Consider the following 21502-nt stretch of genomic DNA (forward strand, 5'->3'; position numbering starts at 1 on the left):
TTAATCAGTCGTGCATCTCAGTCGAGATCACCCGACCTTCCACTCAACAAACCTTTATCAACAATTGCTCACTCTCATATAGAAGAGTGACCAATCTGACACAATCATTGCATCGACCGCAATATCAATACCTCATCATAACCTTCGGACTAACTGACCATTAAGTCCTTCACCGGCTCACCGGTCATCTTTACCCGTCTATCTCTTAAGAGCAACAAGGTTAGCTCACCCGTCACTTCATAAGAAGTATTTACCGCGATGCTCTTAAACTTCGACTTCTGCAACCGTCGAATTTCTATCACCTGTCGATCACTATTATAATCTCCGATGCTTTCAAGGGTATCTCACGGGCACCCTAAGCATAAAGTGATCACACCATCACCAGAGTTAAACATTACACTAGCAGGTATAAGAAGGTACCTGAAGGAGTGTCATGCAGACTCCCACCACAAACAATCGAATTTTAGAAACTCGATTTTTTTTTTGGTTCCATACATCCGATGTCACCCATTTCTCCATAATAATGACCCGAAGTCATTCCTACCTGACAAACCCTACAGTTTATTGTCTCATCTAAAGTTCCTAGCGATCACACGCTACCCACAATTTCCACAGGCCAAAACGATATAGCCTAACGAAACCTTTCATCCAACACTAAGGAGATGCTTGTAGACACCAAGTCTTACATCCTATCACAACTCAATAAAACCACTACTACAAGGGATATTCCATTAGGAATGTTACCCTATAGTCCACAATTTACTAAAACAATCATCATCATACGGGTCCCACTCCCATGAGCTTAACGACCTGAAGACTACTCGATTCGCCAATTCCAAGGTGACTCACAACAAGAATCCTAACACGATTCTCTAACCACACACTCAACCGAGTGTAACCCAATACCACAATCATTAGACTTGTTGCATCCTATTACGGAATTTAAGTCCTCAACGTACACACACACACACATTAATCGATCATCCAAGTTACGATGGGTAACTACAACCAATAACAATCTCAACAGTGCACCCACTACATAGGGTGACTAAGCACGCACCAAACTCGTGAGTTTGCTCACTCACCTTAGCTAATCGAAACCACCGTAACACTTCCCGACACACAAAGAACTCGATGTGACAACAAGCACATCACTCGAGACCACAATATCCTATGAACCAATAAAAGATTCCTAATTCATCCCGAATCTACCCCAACCATGCCACGTTTCCTCCGTTCGGTACTCGTCATGTCATGCTTGGTGTCAAGATACACTTTCATAATAATGGTGATCAGTCACTATTACAAATGCGTACCTTACCATTTTCACATGGTCACGCAAAGTACTTTACTAGGATTGACACAACATTCACACCAAATAACACGCGATGACTCCTAGTACCCGAATGACCAAAGTCCTTACCGTGAACTTGATTACTCAAAACCACCAAACATTCGAATCTCTCCAATAGATTCATCCCTAGGACACCGCACCAAATAGATACCTGTATATATACACCAATATACAATATAATAATAAATGTACACAAGTACACCGCAACAACAAGTCAACCTACAACTTAGGTGACTATCACTAAAATAACGTCCAAGTTTGCCTACTTACATTAGGCACTATCTGTCTAAGGCACTAATTTACATACGGGATAAGGCCCCACATAATCACACTTTGGACAAATGCAAGTCCTAGTTAGTCACCTACTCTAAGGCACTAACAAATCTCAATCCGACCCGTATTCGTACAAGTCGCGTAAATAATGCATAACCGCCAATAAGTCTAAGACTAGGAACCTATTCCAAGGTCACCTAATTCCCTTAGACTATGCTCTGATACCACTTGTAACGACCTAACTTCGTTTTACCAAAAACACGACTTAATTTTTTTTTTATATAGACCATCTGGACGGCGTCCAGTTATCTGGACGGCGTCCAGCAGAGAAGGCCAGGATGGCGTCCAAGCCATTTGGACGGCATCCAAATGAACTAAAAGTTCCTGATCAGTTTTACAAATTCACGCGGGCGGAAAACCTGCTTCCCGACACTTTTAAACAAAACAATTTTCACAACATACTATAATAATTATAATTAAGAGATTTCCTCAATAGAATTGAGTTTTACATCACAAACGTTAATTAAAAGTGTTTACACCATAAATACGGGTTAAGACTCAATAACCCAACCCAATACCAAGAGCATAATCCCGGGGACTACCAAATCCCCAATCCGCGTCCATATCTCCAAAAGCTACCCCATCGAGTCCAAGCGCTCCTACGCATATAGCCTAACAACTAGCTAGCTTCATAACAAAATACCTGTAAAAAGGTAAACAACGAGAGGGGTAAGCATAAAGCTTAGTGAATGCAATAATTATATATATACATATATAATCTACTTACTTGCACACACTTACACAATTTCCTCATACACGCTAACATTTTAATTAGCATACCATTGCAAAGTATAACGCTAAATCTCCGATAATACAAGCTAGCACAACAATAGCATATAACACGAGAAATACAATATGCTACACTACAACACATAAAACATTGATGTTCACAACATCCATTAGTATTCAAGTCCCAAGGCTAGCCCAATGAATGGTATCGTCAACATCGAACTTAATCCCCATTCGTCCTAATAAATGTGGTATCGTCAACATCGAACTTAAACCCACATATGAGGTAACGTCAACATCGAACTTAAACCCTCATCATACAAATTTTCACTACAATAGTGGTATGGCTTCGTCAACATCGAACTTTAAATCCATACATGAGGTATCATCAACATCGAACTTAAACCCTCATCAATACGAACAAAACAATATACTCTAGGATATGGTATCGTCAACATCGAACTTTAACCCATACCCCACAAGCAAATAAATCATATACATACATATATAATTATTCCACTCACCTTGGAATGCTCGCACAAGTCATGTATAACATGATCTCCGTCCTCAAATCCGAGCAAGTAACCACCTATATCACACATAGGCACAATATACACACAATCAACATACATTCTCTACAAGAGAATTCGACGCCAACACCCTTAACCAAGGGTTTATACTTACCTTCACAAACTGCCCATTTAGATACCTAAAATGGACTTCACCAATTACCACTACGTGTGGTAATTCCTACCCATTCCAATGAGTACAAACTAACCCAATTTATACACGACACCAATTAGACCAACCGAGGTCTAAGCACTAAATTACTACTTAGGTAGTAATTATTTTAAATGCCACTTACACCCAAAAACCCCAACAAGTGTAATATTTACCCATTTTGCGTTGACCACGTTTGACTTATGTTAAAATATCATTTTAACCCAAAATTACTTCTCGCGAGTAATTACATTCAAAAACATAATTTAACACTTAATAAAAGCGTTTTAACACCTATTTAATCTAAATTAGTGTCATCATCAATTTTCACCCAATTAAAGGCAACCCATTTTGACATAAGTCCCAAAAACATCTTTAATCACTAATGGCTAGTGATTAACTTTCCAAAACACCAACTAACATCTAAATCAAGTATTTACATACTTGATTTACCAAAACTTGACTCAAAACTTAATTTGACACCGAATCAAGCTTACTTGACCCAAAATACCCATTTGACCCAAATTAGGGTTTACAACCAAAATCAAGTCAACAAACACCAAAATCACTAGTACACAAGTGTTCTAAGTTTAACCAACAAATGCAAGATCCAAACTCACAATTTCATCAATCAAAACCCTAAGTCACCAATTCGGGTTTACTTACTTGAATCTTACCCAAAAACCCCCAAATTTCACAATAAGTGGGTTATAACTCTAACTAGCACAAACTCTAACTTAAACAATAATCTTAACAATGAAATTCAGATTTTGAACTTACCAACACTACCACAACGTAGCCGTGACCTTGGTGAACAAAATTAACACTCGCGACTCGACCCAATTCACCCTTATTCTTCCCCATACCAAGCTCTCTCTCTCTCTAAAATGGTCCCTCTCTCTCTAGGAATAGATGAGAGTGTTTGGGAAGGTGGAAAGGGGATAAGAATGAATTTGGATCAGTTTTGATGGCCCAAACGACCCCCAAGTGAAAAGACCCAAATACCCTCTTTTAAAAACTTCAAAATATCACAGCTGGCCTGTCAGGCCATTTGGACGGCATCCAGAATGGCTGGACGGCGTCCCAATGAACTGAGACAGAAACTGAAACTTGTTTTGGTCGTAACTTTCAAACCGTATCTCCGTTTTTTATGAATCAAATATCGTTGAAAATGTAATGAGATTTACTCTCCAATGGTAAGGTTTTAGAACCTCAACTCCAACTTTATTTAGGATCCAAATATACGTTTACATGCCTCGTATTTCGAATGACGTTCGAAATAACGCGTAACTGAGAAACGGGGTGTTACATACTTCGATTTAAATAAGCATAATAATAACTTAGCTACGAGACATTAATTTAAAAAGATTGAACATAACTTACAATGAGTATTAATAGCGTAGCGTTACACGGACAGAATTTCGACTTACAAACTTACAACATTCGCCACTATAACCTTATTATTATTAACTTAATATTAAAATTATAATTATAATTATAATTATAAAATATATATATAAATTGAGAGAGTAAGAGATAGAAAAAGATGTGTTTAAAACGTCGAGCAAACTGCCTTTTTATAATACTTGGCCTGCTACAGTAACTCATGCGAGTGCATGAGTTTTGTGCCTTCTGGCCATGCGATCACATGGCCAGCTGTTCCAGCTCACATTGAGTTTTAAACGTGGGCTGCGCGTATTTATTTAATATATAGTATAATATATATAATTTTATATAATTAATTATATATTATATTATATTCTTGTGCATTGTTGACTTGTAATTTTAGCTCCGTTGCGTTGCGCGTTGATAGTTGGTTCATGTCCCAGTTTCGGATTTTCGAACGTCCTTTCGTACGCGGAGATATCTTGTACTTTGCGTTTCGCGGCTCGTACTTATGTCATTTTTAGACGTTTCTTATCAATAAATTGAACTACTTTGATTGTACTTTGTACTTTTGTGCTTTTTGGTCGTTTGCGTCTTTAAATCATCGTTTTCTTCTTTTGTCTTCGTACTTATTTATTTAAACGAATATTACATAAAAATAGAACAATAGTAACTAAAAGCTTTACATATTGGAAGGATATTGATACTAAATATATGTTCCTTTTTAGCATTATCAAATATCTCCACACTTGAACGTTGCTTGTCCTCATGCAATACAGAACTTGAAATTAAATCACACTTCACTCGAATCACTTTTTTTTATTCTCACACTTTATACATCAGTGATTTTAATACAGCGGTATAAACAATGATAGTAACGATGTAGTTTACAGTCCCACATGACTATAAAAATTTAGATCCTTTAAGGAAATTGGATATTTATGAAAATATTTGATCTTTTGAAAATTCATTCTAGCTTTTACCCTAGATAAGTTTTTCGGAATAACCCTTCACCGGTGTTGGCAAAATGTTTTTGTGGGTTTTGTGGGTTTCAGATTTGAAAATTTTAGCTCAAAACTTATGGTTTTGTTTCACCCACTTGCTAATCCTTGTATTAGGAAAGCACATGTCCAGTTTACTTGCTCCGTATATTACCTTTCAGTGAACTACCGTCCGGTTGTAAAGGAAAGCGTTGAACAAGCAACTGTTAAGGCAATGTCTAATGACATGCAGATGTTCATGGTCTAAAACGTGTCGGATGCAATTACTATCCTTTGTAGGAGCAATAGTAAAGATCACCCTATAATTTTTCGATTTGGCACAAGGTCCTGTCTTCGACCATGCTATGCAACCACCGTTCTTACAGTTGACACCCAATTTAGTTCAGGTGACCTAATGAATTCCAGGTGAATTCCTAGGATTTTACGTTCAATGGTAATGAACGCATTGAAAATGGGTTTTCAGAAAACAAATCGGTTTTAATTTGATCAAAATATTTTTTCGTTCAAGCTCGAGTTTAGATATCATCGAATTCCATGAGTTTGTAATTCTCAATCTTTAAGGTCAATCTCAAGGATTGAGTAATATCAGTCTTAAAAGCTGTTTTTTAATCTTTAAGGAGATTATCCTTTCTGGGAGTTTGATTCATTAGTCTTATCAAGCTAATTTGCACGGCGCCCTCCCCATATTACGAGACAGATCTTCTCATGGTTAGGATAAGTCAGACCACTTGCCGACCCTGTTTGATGCTGAGATCCGTGGATATCCTGCTGATTTTAGAGATGACTTTTCTAGATTTTTCATCAACCTACAGCTGGTCTGCACGATAACTTCCTGACCTAAATCAAGAAGTGCGTGTCTTTTTCGGAAGACTTTACTTCCTTTTAATGATGGAATTGATTTATCATGTAGATCCATCTATTCTTTCAAAGGTATTACAATAAATCGGGTAAAACTGGTTAGTTTAGTCTAAAGCAAATTACCTGTAATAATCTTGTACAAAATATGTGATATGTGTTTTAAAGAAATTGATAAATTCTTCCTATACTTAGCTTTTATTTATTCTTTTTTCTTTGCCTTTTTATTCTCCTCTATTCTATTTTAAATGAATTCTAGCATTTTGGGTTGTTTCTCCATTTATGTTCTCTCCGAGGTAACAATAATTTCGGTGTTAACACCTAGTTTTATCGTTCATAAATATGTATAAACATGATTTTGAATTCATTTAGTTGAAATTTTTTCAAATTTTCACAAAATTTGGCAATTAAACTAAGTGTAAACCCGAGAGAATTTATAACCCTTCCCCACACTTGAGATCATGCAATGCCCTCATTTGCATAAAATCAGACTATAATTATAAATTCATGAGGGTGATTAGTGTAGAAAAGTGATTAAAAATACCAAGTTTGCAAACATATTATTTTATATCACATTTGATGTTTTGCGTCTTGTCGTCAAAATTAGTAGCTTTTGCTAAACTTAATGTCAGTCTTTAAAAGTGCGATGTTTTACCCTGTTTTGTACATAAGATAAACTACAAATATATACATATATATATATATATATATATATATATATATATATATACACATACATATATATATACATATATATATATATATATAGATACATATATATACATATATATATACATATATATATATATATATACATATATATATATATATATACATATATATATATATATATATATATATATATATATATATATATATATTTTATAAAACCTTTATTTATTAAAACAATTTAAATGAATTTTTTTTTTTATTTTGTTTCCTTTTACTTTAGGTAGTTTCGGTATGTTTACCTAGTCCGTCCCTCCACAAAATTTAAAATTTGTCATTTTTTAAAGCGATTGTTTTAAAAGTAAAGATTTTTGGGTTTTTTTAAATTTTTTTGGTATACTTTAGATCAATAAAATTAAAAATAATGATAACAAAATTTTTCGCCCCGCCCTCGGGTAAAGCAATTTCGATTCTATGATCTAATCTTTAACTTACGACGAATTTTAGAAATTATTTTTTTAAACTTAATGAAATAAAGTAAATTTTGTTTTTAAATTCACACAAAACATAAATTTAAAAAGCATATTAATTTCATACAAAACCTACAAAACAAAAATTCAGAATGGGGGCAGAAAACTAGTTCTTTAGTGTCTGCTACTGGAAAAGACCAATCGGATTCCATTCTCGGAACTACACGAGAACAGAACAACTAACTCTAGACAACGTTTTCTTTTTAGAACATTTGAATTTCCCCACACTTAGGTAGCTGTGGTGTCGAAATTGTGATTAACTTCATCGTCAATTTCTTTTGGACCATAATCAACTTGCATATCTGTGACTTTGGTTTAAGCCATTGGTCGGATTCTTGTGTAATATCCACAAATTCAACTAGTTTCGCCTTTTCTTTAGGTGATAGATTGGATACTAACCGATAACATAACTTAAAGTTCCCCTTAGTTCTAGTATCGCGAATCCGTTTAATAAGTTTCTTCATTGAACTATTAATAACGGTGTCATTTAATTTTGTATCAACAACGGGGTTCTTTGTTATCAAGTCATCATTAGGTGTCACTTCATCTTCCCCACACTTAGGTATTTTATTATTATTAAGCACTACCGTTGGAGTTGGTAAAACAATGTGGTTTTTACCAATCGTTTTTGTTGATTCAACGGTTTTGGTTGGTGGAGATTTAGTCTTTCGACAAACAAAGGTGACCGATTTTTCACCATCACTAAGTGTCATTCTACCATCTCTTACATCAAATAACGCCATGGTGGATGCTAATAATGGTCGACCTAAAATTAGAGGAATGTTTAAGTCCTCTTCTATGTCAATGACAATAAATTTTACTAAAAAGGTTAAATTACCCACTTGAATGGGTAGGTTGTCAGCAATTCCAACTGGGTGCCTAATGGTTTGATCAAAGAGTCGAACACTCATCTTCGTTGGACTTAACTCACCTACTCCTAATCTCTTATATAATGAAAGAGGCATAACACTCACACTTGCACCTAAATCTGCTAGTGCATCATACATGACACAATCACTAAGTAGACAAGGAACAATAAATTCACCCGGATCACCCAACCTTGGTGGAAGTTTTGGTGAAACTGTCTTCACCGGGTTTACTTCTACGGTTTTTATTTCTTGCACTTTCTTATTCTTCTTCTTCTTCTTTCCAGAGGTATCACAAACTTTATTACCTATTACTTGCTCATACTCAACTCCTTTTCTTGGAAACGGGATGGGTGATCGGTAGGGTGCCACCACTGGCTTTACATACTCGGGTGGTGGTGGTGGTATTGTAAATTCTTCATTGTCACTCACATTAAAAACCTTCCCATCTTCTGATGATGATTTTTTAGAATTTGTTGACACCATATTAACATTCTCATTCCAAGGATTTACTTCAGTATTACTCGGTAGCTTTCCTTGTTCCCTCTCACTCATCATGCTAGCAAGAGTACCTACGTGTTTTTCTAGATTCAAAATGGAAGCTTGTTGAGTTCTTAATGACTGATCAAACCTCTCATTTGTTTGGGTTTGAGATGTAATAAATTATGTTTGAGATTCCATTAGCTTTGCCATCATTTCTTCTAGATTTGACTTTTTCTCTTCGGTTTGTTGTGGTGGTTTATACAAGCTAGGTCTTTGTTGATTGAAAGTGTTGTTTTGAGTTGGTTGGTTATTTGGACCTTGTTGGTTGTACGAGTTATTGTTTGGCCCATTTGGATTGTAAAGAATGTTTTGATTTCGATTGAAGTTTGGCCTTGGCGGTTGATAATTATTCTGATAATTATTTCCCGGCCTTTGGTTCATGTAAAAAACATTCTCACGTTGTTCCATAGTTTGTTCAATGTGACAATCTTTTGTTAAGTGTGGTCCACCGCATTGCTCACAACCAAGGTTGAAAAAGACGTGAGACGGGGCCGAAACGTTAGCGGCCTCAAAACGTCGCAACGGAAAAAACGGTGTCAAAACGGATGTTGACTAACGGTGACTTATATTATATATATATATATATATATATATATATATATATATATATATATATATATATATATATATATATATATATATATATATATATATATATATATATATATATATATATATATTGACAGTTTTTTCCGTCTTTGACCTTTTTTCCGTCTTTGACATTTTTTACCGTCTTTTAGCGTTGTTGACCTTTTTTTAAGCGTTGACCGTCTTTTTTGCCGTTTCAAGGCCCGTTGCAACGATAGTAAGGCAAATCCGTTGCGGTGCCCGTTTCGGCCGTCTTTTACAACACTGCTCACAACTGATTCGTATTGCGTGAATATCTTTATTCATCTTTTCCATTCGTCTCTCGAAAGCATCTATTTTTGCGGAAACGGAATCAAAGTCATGGCTAGAATCGGCTCTAGCCGCTTTAGATGAACGAAAGATATCTTTTTCTTGGTGCCACTCATGTGAGTTGGAGGCTGTGTTATCTATAATTTTGTGAGCTTCGGTTGCGGTTTTCGTCATAATGGAACCACCAGCTGCTGTGTCGATGTCTTTTCGTGTAGTAACATCGCAACCTTGGTAGAATATTTGTACTATTTGATAAGTGTCTAAACCGTGCCGAGGACATCCTCTCAACAACTTTCCGAATCTTGTCCATGCCTCATATAATGTTTCATTTGGCTTTTGCGCGAACGTAACAATTTCTCCTTGAAGTCTCACGGCTTTAGATGCCGGAAAGAATCTTTTAAGAAAATTTTCAACTAAGACATCCCATGTGTCAATCGCCCCTTCAGGTAACGATTCTAACCAATCTTTGGCTTCTCCCTTTAAAGTCCAGGGAAACAACATGAGATAGATTTGTTCATCCTCAACTTCTCTGATTTTGAATAGAGTACAAATCCTATTAAAGGTTCGAAGATGTTCGTTTGGATCTTCTTTTGGCGTACCACTATATTGGCACTGATTAATTACCATGTGTAGGATTTGTCCTTTAATTTTATAATCTGGCACATTAGTGTCTGGCTTAATAATGGCATGACCTTGGCCAGTGCGTGTAGCTCTCATTCGATCTTCCATACTTAGAGGTTCTATTATTTCCATATTTGAATTTGTTGAATACGAATCACTAGAAGATTTTGATTTAACGATTTGTGGTTCAGGAGGAATGATTATTGGTTCGGGATCTTGGAATTGTCCTTGAATATCCTCCGGGTTCTCAATTGTGAGGTCGGGTTCAAAAAATGGACTATCAGAAATTTAAATTGGAATACTTGGTCGACTTGATGATGATTCTAAAGAAAAATCAACGGCGACAATATTGGCTAGATGTCTTGATCGAGTTACAGGTGGTGAACGTATGAAAGGTGGTGAACGTTTTGCTCGGTGCATTCACAGAATATCCTATTAGTTAAAAAAAATAAAAATTATATAAGCTATCAAATTAATAGACTTTTCTGATTTTGCCCACGTTTCGAATAGCCAATAGATGCAGCAGGTAGCTAGGACCCTTTAAATCGGAAGCCCACAACTCGCCACTAACAAATTCAACTATTACTACGAACTAGAAAATTTTGGATGTCTATCAATTTAACCGCTTAAAATAATTTTTTGTTTTAAAATTTTAGATAAGAAATAGAAAATTCTATGTCCTAAAAACTAGAGCGTCGAGAAATAAGAAAGAAAAAGAGTGCGTCGAAAAACGTCAAAAAATAAGCGTCGAAAAATAATAAAATGCAGCGTCGAAACTTAGCGTCTAAATATATTAAAGCTTAAAATGTATTCTAAACGAAAAACGGCAATTACTTAAAAGGGTACTAAAATTTATAAACGGTGTCGCAAGATTCTAAAGCACCTAAATCTTAATATAAAGAAAACGAACTTAAGGGATTTTACGGCAAAGCCTAAAAATCTAGAAATAAAAATAATTACGGCAAAATACTAAGTTACGAACGATAAATATATAAATTAAGATTAAATGATTAAAAATATACAATTTATAAAAATTACACAATTTATGAAAAGTAATAAAATTACAATTTTATAAAAATATTACTTTTATATTATTATTTTATAAAAGTATTAATTTATATATTAATAAAACTAATTAAAACTTAATATTATAAATTAAATAATAAAACTAAAACTAATATTAAAAACTAATTAAATAATTAAACCCTAATTAGGGTTGATTAATAATAATAATTAATAATACTCCGTAATTAATGTTGATGGTCAAAGGTTTCAGACGTGTCAGAGAGTGCCATGCGGTCGCATGGGTTTTAAGGCCTGGGCACATGCGATCGTATGGGCTTCAGGTTCAGTTTGGATGCAGGCTAAAATCGTGCAGGCTCAGATTTTATTTTATTTTATTTTTTTTACTTTGTTTTCTTCACAAATTAATACAAGTAAAATTTATTAAAGTAAACTTAAATTTTTTTAAAACTAAAGAAAACTACTTGTATACTTTATAAAAAAATATTTTCTTTTTATCTAAACACTTAAATAGATATATATACTTTTTTTTATATTTTTGTATTTCAATATTTATATGAAAAATATTTTTACAAAAATAACTTAAAAACTTAATTTTTTTATATAGCGTTTCGCTTTCGGGTCCCCGGCAACGGCGCCAAAAATACTTGATGTTATGCGAGGTGTATACGATATTTTTATTGCGAAATACTATTAAATACGATACAATTTTACACAAGTTATTTATTTATTTATAGAGTGGATATACCTAAACCTTGCTACAACACTTATAGGCAGTGTACCTAATCATAGAGTAGTGTAGTTTTTAGTAAGTCCGGTTCGTCCACAGGGAACTTGCCAAGTTTAACGCTATATTTTTAAACTATATTTGAATATATATATATATATATATATATATATATATATATATATATATATATATATATATATATATATATATATATATATATAAAAGTAATATTATTATTATTATAAAAGGGGGGTTTTACCGTTTAATGACCGGTTTATCTATTTTAAAACTTAAGTCGCAATTAAAATCTAATGTAAAATATTAAATATAAATACAACTTAATTTAAAGCGTAAAGTAAATGACGATAATTAAAGTGCGATAAATAAAATTGCAGTAAATAAAAGTTGCGATAATTAAAAAGTACGATAATTAAAAGTGCAATAAATAAAATGACAGTAAATAAAAATGCGATGAGATATAAAATAAAGGAATTATACTTATTTAAACTTCCGTAATCATGATGTTTGACGTGTTGATTTTAATTTATTACCATGGGTTAATTGTCCTTTGTCCTGAATTATTCGATATGTCCATCTGGTTTTTGTCCATAACAGTCCATCAGTCATAAATATAAAGTGCGAGTGTCCTCGTTAAATTATCCTTATATCCGAAGTCAAATATTCCAACTAATTGGGGACTTAAACTGTAACAAGGTCTTAATACTTTGTTTAATAATTATACCAGGATATCGACTGCGTGTAACCCAAGGTTTTAATACTTTGTTAACAATTATGCCAAGTGTCCTTATACATAATTCACCCCTGTTTTAATGAGTCCATTGACTATTAATCCATTCTCGTGTCCGGTTAAATGAACGATTATTAGTATTTATAAATATCCCGCCCATCGTGTCCGATCGAGTGTATATGGTTATTTATAGATACATCAAATTGTAAATCTCTATATTAAATTAACGAATTATCATTCAGTTAAACAAATATAAAGCCCATTAATAGTCCATAGTCGAATTTCTACAAGTGTCGGTCTTTTGTCCAAACCCCAATTATGGTACAAAGCCCAATTACCCCGTCTTTAATATTTAGCCCAACATCATGATTACTTCGATTTAAATAAGCATAATAATAACTTAGCTACGAGACATTAATTTAAAAAGGTTGAACATAACTTACAATGAGTATTAATAGCGTAGCGCAACACGGACATAATTTCGACTTACAAACTTACAACATTCGCCACTATAACCTTATTATTATTAACTTAATATTAAAATTATAATTAAAATTATAATTATAAAATATATATATATAAATTGAGAGAGTATGAGATAGAAAAAGATGTGTTTAAAACGTCGAGCAAACTACCTTTTTATAATACTTGGCCTGCTACAGTAACTCATGCGAGTGCATGAGTTTTGTGCCTTTATGGTAAGTTTGTTCAACTCTCGGTAGTCGATACATAACCTGAATGTACCATCTTTCTTCTTGACAAACAAAACAGGAGCTCCCCACGGTGATGTGCTTGGTCGAATGAACCCACGCTCTAAAAGTTCATGTAATTGGCTTTGCAGTTCTTTCATCTCGCTGGGTGCGAGTCTGTAAGGAGCACGAGCTATTGGTGCAGCTCCTGGTACAAGATCTATTTGAAATTCAACGGATCGTTGTGGGGGTAATCCCGGTAATTCTTTCGGAAATACATCGGGAAATTCTTTCTGTTTTGTCGAGCCTTGCTTTGGTCTCTGGTTTGATGGTTGTACGTGCTAAAAATCCGGTACATTCCGTTTTGTTTCCCATCCCAGTCTTTCGCAACACTTCAGGTTTACTTCTTTTGTTAGGTCTCGACTTTTTCGCTATGATCTTCCAAGTAGTTCATATAGGAGCTATAGCCGTTTCATTCCTATTCGTTGTTATGATGTTCCATATTCAAATAGCGGAGATTCACGAAGAAGTATTGCGCTATTTACCAGTGAGTGGTATTATTGGACTGATCTTTTGGTGGGAAATGTTCTTCATTTTAGATAATGAAAGCATTCCATTACTACCAACCTAAAAAAAACGTGGGCTGCGCGCATTTATTTTATATATAATATAATATATATAATTTTATATAATTAATTAATTATATATTATATTATATTCTTGTGCATTGTTGACTTGTAATTTTAGCTCCGTTGCGTCGCGCGTTGATAGTTGGTTCATGTCCCGATTCCGGATTTTCGAACGTCCTTTCGTACGCGGAGATATCTTGTACTTTGCATTTCGCGGCTCGTACTCTTGTCATTTTTAGACGCTTCTTATCAATAAATTGAACCACTTGGATTGTACTTTGTACTTTTGAGCTTTTTGGTCGTTTGCGTCTTTAAATCGTCGTTTTCTTCTTTTGTCTTCGTACTTATTTATTTAAACGAATATTACATAAAAATAGAACAATAGTAACTAAAAGATTTACATATTGGAAGGATATTGATACTAAATATATGTTCCTTTTTAGCATTATCAGTTGAGATGTAAAATAACAATAACTCTGGATCTAGCAGTGGAACTAATTCCACAAGAAATCGTGTAGGATGCTCCTACAAAGAATTCACTGCCGGCAAACCTTTGGAATTTGATGGAACTGAAGGACCAATAGGATTGAAACGGTAGACCGAGAAAGTTGAATCGGTGTTTGCCATAAGTAAGTGTACTGAAGAGGACAAAGTTAAGTACTGCGTTAACGTGGTGGAACACCTATCTTGAACAGGTAGGAAAAAATGCTTCTTACGCACTACCGTGGTCGGCATTCAAGCAATTTATGAACGAGCAATACCGTTCTAGAAATGAAGTCAATAAGCTCAAAGTAGAACTTAGAGAGTTACGAACACAAGGGTTCGACATTACCACATATGAACGACGATTCACAGAGTTGTGCCTATTGTGTCCGGGAGCGTTCGAAGATGAAGAAAAGAAGATCGACGCGTTTGTAAAAGGGTTACCTGTAAGGATTCAAGAAGATGTGAGTTCACACGAGCCCGCTTCCATACAAAAGGCAAGTCGAATGGCTCATAAACTCATAAATCAGATTGAGGGAAGAATTAAATAGCAGGCGACCGAAGAAGCCAACACGAAACAACTCAAGAGAAAGTGGGAAGAAACCAGTGACAAGGGTCACCAATACAACAACAACAACAATCACAACCATAATCACAATAACAATCATAACAACCGTAACAACAATCGCAACAATAACCGCAATCCTAACAATAACTACAACAAACGTCCCAAAAACAGCAACAACTACAACAACCGTTTCAACAACAATAACAATCCCAACAACAACCTCAATAACAACAAACAACAGAAACAACCATGTTTCAGGTGTGCAGAGTACCATCCGAATGCGTTTTGCACAACATTTTGCACCAAGTGTAAGAGAAATGGTCATGGCGTGGCAAAATGTGAGGTTTACGGACCAAAGAACAACAAAAATAAAGAAACAAATAATGTCGGAACAAATAATGCCGACGTAGTTTGTTATAAATGTCGAAAACCTGGCCACATTATTAGAAATTGCCCAAACCAAGGAAATACTAATGGGCAAGGCCGCGTAAGAGTTTTCAATATTAATGCTGCAGAAGCGCAGAAAGATCCGGAGCTTGTTACAGGTACGTTTCTTATTGACAATACATCTGCTTATGTTTTATTTGATTCGGGTGTGGATAGAAGCTATATGAGTAGAGATTTTTGTGCTAAATTAAGTTGTCCACTGACGCCTTTGGATAATAAATTTTTACTCGAATTAGCAAACGGTAAATTAATTACAGCAGATAATATATGTCAGAATCTAGAAATTAAGCTGGTTAGTGAAAAATTTGAGATTGATTTGATACCAGTAGAGTTAGGAAGTTTTGATGTGATAATTGGCATGGACTGGTTAAAAAAGGTGAGAGCAGAGATCATATGTTACAAAAATGCAATTCGCATTGTATGGGAAAAAAGAAAACCCTTAATGGTGTACGGAGAAAAGAGCAACGCGAAGCTAAATATTATTAGTAATTTGAAGGTGCAAAAGCTAATAAGAAAAGGTTGCTATGCTGTTTTAGCACATGTCGAGAAAGTACAAACCGAAGAAAAGAACATCAATGATGTTTTCGTCGCAAAAGAATTTCCGATGTATTTCTGAAAGAATTACCGGGACTACCTCCACACCGATCCATTGAATTTCAAATAGATCTTGTACTAGGAGCTGCACCAATAGCTCGTGCTCCATACAGACTCGCACCCAGCGAAATGAAGGAACTTCAAAGCCAATTACAAGAACTTTTAGAGCGTGGTTTCATTCGACCAAGCACATCACCGTGGGGAGCTCCTGTTTTGTTTGTCAAAAAGAATGATGGTACATTTAGGTTGTGTATCGATTAACGAGAGTTGAACAAGCTTACCATCAAGAACCGCTACCCACTACCGAGAATCGACGACTTATTTGATCAACTACAAGACTCGTCGGTTTATTCAAAGATTGACTTACGTTCTAGGTATCATCAAATGTGGGTGAAGGAGGATGATATTCCAAATACTGCTTTTAGGACGCGTTACGGTCATTACGAGTTTATGGTTACGCCGTTTGGGTTGACTAACGCACCAGCTGTGTTTATGGACCTCATGAACCGAGTGTGTAGACCATACCTTGAGAAGTTTGTCATTGTTTTCATCGATGACATACTTATTTACTCAAAGGATGACCAAGAGCACAAAGAACATTTGAGAAAAGTGCTAGAGTTGCTAAGGAGAGAAAAACTGTACGCTAAGTTTTCAAAGTGTGCATTTTGGTTGGAAGAAGTTCAATTCCTCGGTCATATAGTGAACAAAGAAGGTATTCAGGTGGATCCAGCAAAGATTGAAACCGTTGAAAAGTGGGAAACCCCGAAAACTCCGAAGCATATACGCTAATTTTTAGGACTAGCTGGTTACTACAGAAGGTTCATCCAAGATTTTTCCAGAATAGCAAAAACCTTGACTGCATTAACGCATAAAGGGAGGAAATTTGAATGAAAGGATGAACATGAGAAAGCGTTTCAATTATTAAAGAAAAAGTTAACTACGGCACCTATATTGTCATTACCTGAAGGGAATGATGATTTTGTGATATATTGTGACACCTCAAAGCAAGGTCTCGGTTGTGTATTAATGCAACGAACGAAGGTAATTGCTTATGCGTCTAGACAATTGAAGATTCACAAGCAGAATTATACGACGCATGATTTGGAATTAGGCGTGATTGTTTTTGCATTAAAGACTTGGAGGCACTACTTATATGGGGTCAAAAGTATTATATATACCGACCACAAAAGTCTTCAACACATATTTAATCAGAAACAACTGAACATGAGGCAGCGCAGGTGGATTGAATTGTTAAATGATTACGAATTTGAGATTCGTTACCACCTGGGGAAGGCAAATATGGTAGCCGACGCCTTGAGTAGAAAGTACAGAGAACCCATTCGAGTAAAAGCTATGAATATAATGATTCACAATAACCTTACTACTCAAATAAAGGAGGCGCAACAAGGAGTTTTAAAAGAAAGAAACTTAAAGGATGAAATACCCAAAGGATCGGAGAAACATCTTAATATTCGGGAAGACATAACCCGGTATAGGGCTGAAAGAATTTGGTACCAAAATTTGGAGATATGAGAGAAATGGTACTTAGAGAAGCTCATAAAACCAGATACTCAATACATCCTGGAACGGGGAAGATGTACAAGGATCTCAAGAAAAATTTTTGGTGGCCGGGTATGAAAGCCGATGTTGCTAAATACGTAGGAGAATGTTTGATGTGTTCTAAGGTCAAAGCTGAGCATCAGAAACCATCAGGTCTACTTCAACAACCCGAAATCCCAGAATGGAAATGGGAAAATATTACCATGGATTTCATCACTAAATTTCCAAGGACTGCAAGTGGTTTTGATACTATTTGGGTAATAGTTGATCATCTCACCAAATCAGTACAGTTTCTGTCAATAAGAGAAGATGACAAGATGGAGAAGTTAGTACGACTGTATTTGAAGGAAGTCGTCTCCAGACATGGAATACCAATCTCTATTATCTCTGATAGGGATGGCAGATTTATTTCAAGATTTTGGCAGACATTACAACAAGCATTAGGAACTCGTCTAGACATGAGTACTTCCTATCATCCACAAACTGATAGGCAGAGTGAAAGGACGATACAAATGCTTGAAGACATGCTACGAGCATGTGTTATTGATTTCGGAAACAGTTGGGATCGACATCTACCGTTAGCAAAATTTTCCTACAACAACATCTACCATTCAAGCATTGAGATGGCACCGTTTGAAGCACTTTATGGTAGAAAGTGCAGGTCTCCGATTTGTTGGAGTGAAGTGAGAGATAGACAGATTATGGGACCAGCGATAATACAAGAAACTACCGAGAAGATCATCCAAATTCAACAACGGTTGAAAATCGCCCAAAGTCGACAAAAGAGCTACGCTGACATTAAAAGAAAAGATATAAAATTTGAAATTTGAGAGATGATCATGCTTAAAGTTGCACCTTGGAAAGGCGTTGTTCGATTTGGTAAATGAGTGAAATTAAATCCAAGGTATATTGGACCATTCAAGATTATTGATCGTGTCGGACCAGTAGCTTACCGACTTGAGTTACCTCAACAACTCGCGACTGTACATAAAACTTTCCACGTCTCGAATTTGAAGAAATGTTTTGATAAAGAAGATCTCACTATTCTGTTAGACGAAATCCAAATCATCGAAAAACTTCAATTCATCGAAGAACCCGTCGAAATAATGGATCGTGAGGTTAAAAGACTTAAGTAAAACAAGATACCAATTGTTAAGGTTCAATGGAATGCTCGTAGAGGACCCGAGTTTACCTGAAAATGAGAAGATCAGATGAAGAAGAAATACCCGCACTTATTTCCAGAAGATACGTCAACACCTCCAACTGCTTAAAATTTCGTGACGAAATTTATTTAACGGGTAGGTAATGTGGTGACCCGAACTTTTCCATCTTTATATATATTAAATGAAATTGATAATTACATGATTAAGTGTTTCCCACATGTTAAGAAATCAAACTTGTTAAGACTTGATTAATTGAAATAGGTTTCATATAGACAATTGACCACCCAAGTTGACCGGCGATTCACGAACGTTAAAACTTGTAAAAACTATATGATGACATACATATGGATATATATATACTTAATGAGATACATACCTATCATAATATCATGTTAATATACTTAATGAGATACATACCTATCATAATATCATGTTACCTATATATATATATATATATATATATATATATATATATATATATATATATATATATATATATATATATATATATATATATATATATATATCATGTTACCTATATATATATATATATATATATATATATATATATACACATATATATATATATATATACATATATATATATATACATATATATATATACATATATATATATATATACATATATATATATATATACATATATATATATATACACATATATATATATATATACATATATATATATATATATATATACATATATATATATACATATATATATATATATATATATATATATATATATATATATATATATATATATATATATATATATATATATAGTTAACATGATATTATGATAGGTATGTATCTCATTAAGTATATTAACAATGAACTACATATGTAAAAACAAGACTACTAACTTAAGGGTTTCGAAACGAGACATATATGTAACGATTATCGTTGTAACGACATTTATATATATATATATATATATATATATATATATATATATATATATATATATATATATATATATATATATATATATATATATATCATATTAAGATATATTAATACATCATATTATCATGATAATATAATAATTTAACATCCCATTAGATATAATAAACAATGGGTTAACAACATTAAACAAGATCGTTAACTTAAAGGTTTCAAAACAACACTTACATGTAACGACTAACGATGACTTAACGATTCAGTTAAAATGTATATACATGTAGTGTTTTAATACGTATTTATACACTTTTTAAAGACTTCAAGACACTTATCAAAGTACTTCTACTTAATAAAAATGCTTACAATTACATCCTCGTTCATTTTCATCAACAATTCTACTCGTATGCACCCGTATTCGTACTCGTACAATACCCAGCTTCTAAATGTATTTACTATTGGTATATACACTCCAATGATCAACTCTTAGCAGCCCTAGTGAGTCACCTAACACATATGAGAACCATCATTTAACATCTAACATGAAATATCTAACAAAACAACAAACTAATGGAGGCTATATGGAACCCCCATATTCACGTGAATGATCAACCTCACAAACACATTCTCATTTAATTTTTATGCATCAAATTACTCTCTCTCAAACTCTCTCTTCATGTTCTAAGTTTTTGATGTCGAACGAGGTGTATATAAAATAGTTATTATTTTACTAGGAAAATACTATTAAATACGATACAATTTTACACAAGATATTTATTTATTTATAGAATGGATATACTTAAACCTTGCTACAACACTTATAGGCAGTGTACCTAATCGTACAGTAGTGTAGTTTTTAGTAAGTCCGGTTCGTTCCACAGGGAAATCTTTAAACAAAGCTCAACGCTATATTAGTTTACTTTTATAAAAATACAAATATATATATAAGTGATATTATTATTATAAAGGGGGGTTTTTACCGTTTAATGACCGGTTTGTCGATTTTAAAACTTTAGTCGCAGTTAAAACCTAATGTAAAATATAAAATAAATACAAGACTTTAAATTAAAGCGTAAAGTAAATAACGATAATGAAATTGCGAATAATAAAAATGCGATAAAATTAAATTGCGATAATTAAAAGTACGATAATTAAAAGTGCGATTAAATAAAATAACGATAAATAAAAGTGCGATAATTAGAAGTGCAATTAAATATAAAATAAAGGAAATTAAATATGAAATAAAAGAATTATGCTTATTTAAACTTCCGTAATCATGATGTTTGACGTGTTGATTTTAGTTTTATGCCCATGGGTTAATTGTCCTTTGTCCTGGATTATTTAATATGTCCGTCTGGTTTTTGTCCATAACAGTCCATCAGTCATAAATATAAATTGCAAGTGTCCTTGTCAAATTATTATTATACCCGAAGATAAATATTC

This window comes from Rutidosis leptorrhynchoides, chromosome 5, assembly GCF_046630445.1.
Source record: "Rutidosis leptorrhynchoides isolate AG116_Rl617_1_P2 chromosome 5, CSIRO_AGI_Rlap_v1, whole genome shotgun sequence".
NCBI classification, from domain to species: Eukaryota; Viridiplantae; Streptophyta; class Magnoliopsida; order Asterales; family Asteraceae; genus Rutidosis; species Rutidosis leptorrhynchoides.